This window comes from Schistocerca serialis, chromosome 5 (assembly GCF_023864345.2).
Source record: "Schistocerca serialis cubense isolate TAMUIC-IGC-003099 chromosome 5, iqSchSeri2.2, whole genome shotgun sequence".
In the NCBI taxonomy this organism is placed as follows: domain Eukaryota; kingdom Metazoa; phylum Arthropoda; class Insecta; order Orthoptera; family Acrididae; genus Schistocerca; species Schistocerca serialis.
Window position 1 is genome coordinate 373,765,255 of NC_064642.1, and position 7,586 is coordinate 373,772,840.

The following is a 7,586-nucleotide window of genomic DNA, read 5'->3' on the forward strand; positions in this document are numbered from 1 at the left end:
TTCGTATTTACATTCCTGGAAATTGAAATAAGAACACCGTGAATTCATTGTCCCAGGAAGGGAACTTTATTGACACATTCCTGGGGTCAGATACATCACATGATCACACTGACAGAACCACAGGCACATAGACACAGGCAACAGAGCATGCACAATGTCGGCACTAGTACAGTGTATATCCACCTTTCGCAGCAATGCAGGCTGCTATTCTCCCATGGAGACGATCGTAGAGATGCTGGATGTAGTCCTGTGGAACGGCTTGCCATGCCATTTCCACCTGGCGCCTCAGTTGGACCAGCGTTCGTGCTGGACGTGCAGACCGCGTGAGACGACGCTTCATCCAGTCCCAAACATGCTCAATGGGGGACAGATCCAGAGATCTTGCTGGCCAGGGTAGTTGACTTACACCTTCTAGGGCACGTTGTGTGGCACGGGATACATGCGGACGTGCATTGTCCTGTTGGAACAGCAAGTTCCCTTGCCGGTCTAGGAATGGTAGAACGATGGGTTCGATGACGGTTTGGATGTACCGTGCACTATTCCGTGTCCCCTCGACGATCGCCAGTGGTGTACGGCCAGTGTAGGAGATCGCTCCCCACACCATGATGCCGGGTGTTGACACTGTGTGCCTCGGTCGTTTGCAGTCCTGATTGTGGCACTCACCTGCACGGCGCCAAACACGCATACGACCATCATTGGCGCCAAGGCAGAAGCGACTCTCATCGCTGAAGACGACACGTCTCCATTCGTCCCTCCATTCACGCCTGTCGCGACACCACTGGAGGCGGGCTGCACGATGTTGGGGCGTGAGCGGAAGACGGCCTAACGGTGTGCGGGACCGTAGCCCAGCTTCATGGAGACGGTTGCGAATGGTCCTCGCCGATACCCCAGGAGCAACAGTGTTCCTAATTTGCTGGGAAGTGGCGGTGCGGTCCCCTACGGCACTGCGTAGGATCCTACGGTCTTGGCGTGCATCCGTGCGTCGCTGCGGTCCGGTCCCAGGTCGACGGGCACGTGCACCTTCCGCCGACCACTGGCGACAACATCGATGTACTGTGGAGACCTCACGCCCCACGTGTTGAGCAATTCGGCGGTACGTCCACCCGGCCTCCCGCATGCCCACTATACGCCCTCGCTCAAAGTCCGTCAACTGCACATACGGTTCACGTCCACGCTGTCGCGGCATGCTACCAGTATTAAAGACTGCGATGGAGCTCCGTATGCCACGGCAAACTGGCTGACACTGACGGCGGCGGTGCACAAATGCTGCGCAGCTAGCGCCATTCGACGGCCAACACCGCGGTTCCTGGTGTGTCCGCTGTGCCGTGCGTGTGATCATTGCTTGTACAGCCCTCTCGCAGTGTCCGGAGCAAGTATGGTGGGTCTGACACACCGGTGTCAATGTGTTCTTTTTTCCATTTCCAGGAGTGTATTTCGATTGTTCGTAATGCCATAGAAATTGCTGCCTGATAATACATTTATCCATATCCTCGGTCACATACTTATTGTGAGCTTCTTGCTTCTTCTTCTTCTTGGGCACTAGTTTAACCGTAGCCTCGCTGTACCTCGTCACGTGACCTAGTTCCTGGCACTGCCGCGTCACAACTTCGCCTTTCCAGGCAAGCGAAGAAAAGAGAAGTGATATGGCGATGACTAATTTGTCACCCCTTATTCCAGAATCAGACACAAAAGAAGTGACACATGGAAATTACGACAGATGTCGAGTGTCAGTTCTTTGAAATGAACAACCACAGTTCAGTGAGTTAATATATTTCGACTAGAATTAGTACCCGTCGATGCCAGGCTGTATGTTTATTGCATTATTATGTTACTCCATCTCCTTATTCTTCCTCTCTCCGTTGTCTTCCACCCCACTCTTTGACCGTTTCACCTGCGTCTGTAGTGAAATTCGGCATGAAATTCAATTTCACGCGGCTCAATTCTTACGACTTCATCTCCTGGACAGGGTATCCTACAGTAATATAATTTTCCGTTTACGTGCAGTGGAATATCAGGAAATTGTCTGCGAAGTGTGTTGCAAATAAAGTTAGTACACTGACATGAACGGTTAGTGTCACGTAATCGTTCTTAACACGCTGGATCAAAACATGTCCGACGGTAGAAAAAGACTGTCTGGCAATGAATATAGGAAAAGACGGGCGCTGAATGAAGATGATGATAAGAAGCAAAAGGATGCACTGCAACGATATTTAAAGCCAAAGACAGAACGACCTAGCAGCGGCGAGGGTGGAAAAACAGATCCTGAAAGTACAGAAACTAGTGGAGCTACTGCAGCTACATCTTTATCGTCAGGATATGACCAGAAAGTTGACGAACAACACTGCGACCACCGTGACGGTGAGTCATCCACAACATGTTCAACAGACCTCGTCTGGACTCAAGACCTGCTTTGTGACGAAAGCTCTGAGATTGAAAAATCAGGCAGAACTGAAATTAGGCGACCCGATTCGGAAAATACCGGAGGAACATCAGCTGACGTACTCACCACCGGGGAAGGGATTGAAGGTGAACCTAAACTGGAAGACACAATTGACTCAGATCCCGGAAGATGGCCGGAAATTGTTACCGACTGCATTCGAGACTGGTCATGCGAGGTCCTCCCGAGCGCATTAAGGAAGCTGAAGAATGTCCTAAAAACGCGGACAACCGGCGTTTCAGCCCTGTGCACTACAGCTACTCTTTGAAGAATTTAGAAGAAGCAGATAGACATTGGTTGGTGTGCTCAAAGAGCAAGGATGCTGTGTTCTGCTTCTGTTTGCTTCGTATCTCGAAAGTCACGGGAAGTCTACCGAGCATTTGAATTCACATAAAAAGTGGATCGTGTTTTCCGAGGGACTGAAAAAGTCACGAACTATCGACACCCATCATCAAAGGCTTCTGAATACTGAAAGCGAATATTGGAAAAATGTTCTAGAGCGCTTAATAGCAATAATTCATTTTCTGGGTCGGCAGTGTCTGCCTTTGAGAGGAAGTACAGATACACTCTTTCAGCCTGACAACGGAAACTTCTTGAAACTCGTTGAATTATTCGGAAAGTTCGACACTGTGATGATGGAGCACCTGCACAGAACAAAGCAAGGTGAGAACAAGGGTCATTATTATCTTGGAAAAGAAACACAGAATGAAATAATTCATCTTATTGGATCGTCTATAACCAACAACATTTTATTAATGATGAAATATGCAAAGTATTACAGTATAATTCTGGACTGCACACCAGATATATCAAAAGTTGAGCAGATGGCAGTTGTGGTACGTTTCGTCCAGGAGACAAGACTCGACAGGGTATACGATGTCAGAATTCGGGAGCATTTCCTGGGATTTCTTCCAGATTTTTCAAGCTCCACTTTGACGCAGGTCGTACTCAAGTTCTTGGAAGATAAAAAAAAAAAAAAGAATCCTATTGTGTAATATGAGAGGGTAAGGATACGACAATGGAGCAAACATGAAAGGAAAGAAGTCTGGTCTCCAGAAAAGAATTTCAGACATGAACAAGAGAGCATTTTACGTACCATGTAGCAGTCACTCATTGAATCTTGTTGTAAACGATACCGCTATGTCTTCTAAATATGCTGTTTCCATGTTTTCGACAGTGAAATGCTTGTATGACTTCTTCTCGTCCTCCGTTCGACGTTGGGATGTCTTGAAGAAGTATCTGCCTAACCTGTCGCTGAAGCCACTGAGCGATACTACGTGGGAAAGTCGCATCGATGCACTTACTCCCCTGAGGTTTCAAATTGGAGGCGTTTATGATGCACTGGTTCACACATCAGAAGAATTCGATGGCATGACCGCTCACGAAGCAACGTCACTTGCAAATCAAATAAAAAATTACACCTTTCTCACTTCTCTGGTAATCTGGTACGACATTCTGCTTCACATCAGTGTAGTCAGTAAGACCCTCCAGACCATTGACAAAAATGTTTCTGAGGCCGTGGAAATACTTGAAAAAACGAAAGCATATTTTGAGACCTGCAGAACAGAAGAAAAGTTTGTGTCTTTCTTGACGGATTGCAAAGAATTGGCTGCAGAATTAGAGCTAGAAGATCTAACGTTACCACGGATAAGTGTTACCCCCACGGATAAGTGTTACCCAGCGACGAAGTAAGAAGCCAATACACTTTACCTATGAAGGAAGGGATGTGACAATAGATGACCCAACAAAACGTTACAACATTGAATTCCACTATTATCTTTTAGATTTAGTAACCACATCTTTGGATGAGAGATTCAGTCAATTGAAATCTCATTGTGATTATTTTGATTTTCTCTACGACATCGGCGAGCTGAAGAATGCACTTCCTGACAGCCTGGACACAAAGTGTAGAAACCTCGCAGCGATTTTGCAAGATCATGAGTCAAGCGACATTGATGCACTGGAGTTGAGGGAAGAACTAAAAGTGCTTTCAACATTGTTGAAACCTGGAATAGGTCCAAAAGAGACTCTGAAGTTTATAGGAAGACATGATTTTTGCCCTAATGTTAACATTGCTCTGAGAATTCTCCTAACACTCCCAGTGACAGTTGAGAGTGGAGAAAGGAGTTTCTCAAAACTGAAATTGATAAAGACATATCTCCGAACAACGATGAGCCAAACTCGTTTGAATGATCTTGCAACAATATCGATTGAGCACGAGCTTGCAGAGGATTTAAATTACATAGATCGTGTGAAAGAGTTTGCACAAGCAAAAGACAGGAAGGTTCGATTTGTTTAGTATTTTTTAAATTTTTATATTATGATCAGTGTCTTGGTTATTTGCTGTGTTGGTTCTTATTTTATTCAACATTAAACAGTTATTTTAGATATTATTGTTCAAACCAAATTATCGTTAAATTGTAAATATATATTTTTTCCATTGAATACATTATCTGTTCACGACCACTGAAAAATGTCTTTTTACGTTAACTGTAAGTTCATGGCGCGCGGGATTAGCCGAGCGGTATAAGGCGCTGCAATTGTGGACTGTGCGTCTGGTCCCGGCGGAGGATCGAGTCATCCCTCGGGCGTGGGTGTGTGTGTTTGTCCTTAGGATAATTTAGGTTAAGTAGTGTGTAAGCTTAGGGACTGATGACCTTAGCAGTTAAGTCCCATAAGATTTCACACACATTTGAATATTTTTGTAAATCGACAAGGCTTATTAAAATTAGATAGATTTCTTCAATCAGGTTTGACTCCATTTTTGAGCTGGTGCCCAGCGACTGTTTTGTACAAATCTGTATAGGATGTCACCAATCAGTCGTAATTTTTGTTTTTATTTTCCAGATCTACATAGATTTCGGGCACAGTGTGGCTATTCTCAATGCTTTGAGCTATGTTTACAACTATAACGTCATGCTGAACGTAACTGTCAACATGACGGTTTAGATGTAAGTATATATTAAAAGCTTTGAGACTGGCCACCAGTGGCCGAAACGTAGGTAGGTCTGAAAAGTAAAAACAAAAATTGCGATCGATTGCTGACATTTCCTACAGATTTGTTTAAACAAAATTCCACAAACGTTTTGTTAAAAAAAAACGGGAGGGGGGGGGGGGGGCGGCGGCAATTTAGCAGCTCGCAAGGGGCGGCACTTTAGCTTGCGCCGGCCCTGCTTTAAAAATTAAATGACATATACTGTTTCTCTTTTTACGTCTGAACTGCAACGGCCCTCATCATTGCATGTTAGTTGGACCAGCTGGCTGGCCAATGCTGTCCAAAATGAAAGCGCCGGTAAAGTTGTTGTCCAGCTTCATCGCTCAGTTTGTGTGCGTGTAACACAGCATTTAAAACGTATCCTTATGATCGTACTTGACTGTACTGGACACAGCTTGGTTTTCGCTCCACGTGAAACGAAATCCAATGAGATTCAAGCAGACGCGGATGAATGCATGGTGTAATGTTTACATCAGATTTATTCTTATGATGAACAGAGTATATGTAAGGTAACCCTGGTCCATCGTATGTGAGCACGGACGATCCATATTTTGAAGAAAAACTTTCAAGAATTGTTGATGAAGTGGGAAAAGACATATTCGACTTTTCTGACGTGGAGGATGGCTATTTTATACTCAGCGAACATGATTAGGAATCCAGTGCGTCTGGCGAGCATGAACGTGGCGAGGAAAGTTCTGAAGGAGAGTCAGGAAGCGAAGAAGATGAGGACTGTGCTAGGAAATACTTTTATGGCTGTGCTGTGCGTACTGTAAGACCTTCGGTACACACACCATCAGATTATTTGACTTGTCACTCTAACGAAGTAGGCGAGTGTCAGCAATATGTCTCGTGGTCTTATTGTGGCGTGTTCATCTTCTGCCGTTAGGTCAGATGATAGCAATGCCACTTGCACACTTAGAGTAGCAGATTGACGGTGACCAACTTTAAACAGAACTTAATTAATTTTCACACACATTTATTAAAATAAAAAAAAACATAGATATTACATAGCTTGATTCTGGATGCTGTTTACAATTGACAATCTGAAGTTCCTTTGGTCTTGGTACGTTAATCTTATTCTCACATATCTCTGATACTTGACAAAGTGTCTATACATTTCTCTTCATGGCTATGTATAGGAATATGATAATCTTATTAGGCGCAGACTGAAACTTGACTATAGACTGTGAAACGTCCCCTTTGAACAATTATACATGACTGTGCTTAAACTGACACACAATATTTTGTTAGCGCAACGCAATCTGACTTTCAAAATTCCCTACAAAAGAATGGCCCTGACTAACATTAAACTATACCTTTCACAAATCACTTACCTCACAAAAATCTTCGCTGCTCAAGCTACTGCAATACAGCGAGCGCCACTACTGCCAGCTAAATAAAAGATTCAAACTACTGAAGGCACTAACTACTGATAGGGATAGTTAGCAAATGAAAGATATTAATAGAGAACAAACAATGTATTTACCTTGATATCATCATATATAAATATAGCAGTTCATGACAAATTACAAATCTCCGCCATCTCTCTCCCCACATCCACAGCTGCTGGCGGCTCACCTCCAACTGCGCAACGCTACGTGCTGTTCACATCCAGCTGCCGCTGCCCAACACTACAATGGCAGACAACAATGCAAACTAGCCACAGACTGCACACAGCACAGCCAGTGATTTTCATACAGAGGTGGCGTTACCAATAAAAAAACCTAAACAGCCTACTTACATAGCCCCCATGCTCCCCACAAAAAATTTTACAAATTATTTTGGGCAGTGCCCAATAATGATTTGATAAAATTTTTCGTAATTACAATAACAAAGATATCAAATGCACACACTTATTGATACAATGTTGGTCAAAAGCTAAAATTTTGTCACAGTCCATCAATACAGTCCTGATCATTCATCATTAATAGTAATTACAGTTTTTTTTCGCAAAGTCTCATTAGTAAAAGAAATTGCACATAGAAGTAGTGGATTTCCATGCAGTCTTCCAACGGAAAGACAGTGCTGACTCTTGACATGCAGACAGGTAATGGGCCACAACAGAGCAAACCCACAGCAGAGTCAGTCGAAATTTTGAAGAGTATTGGTAGGTAGGTCATCACAGAGCAGACCCACTGTAGTCCTGGTAGAGAT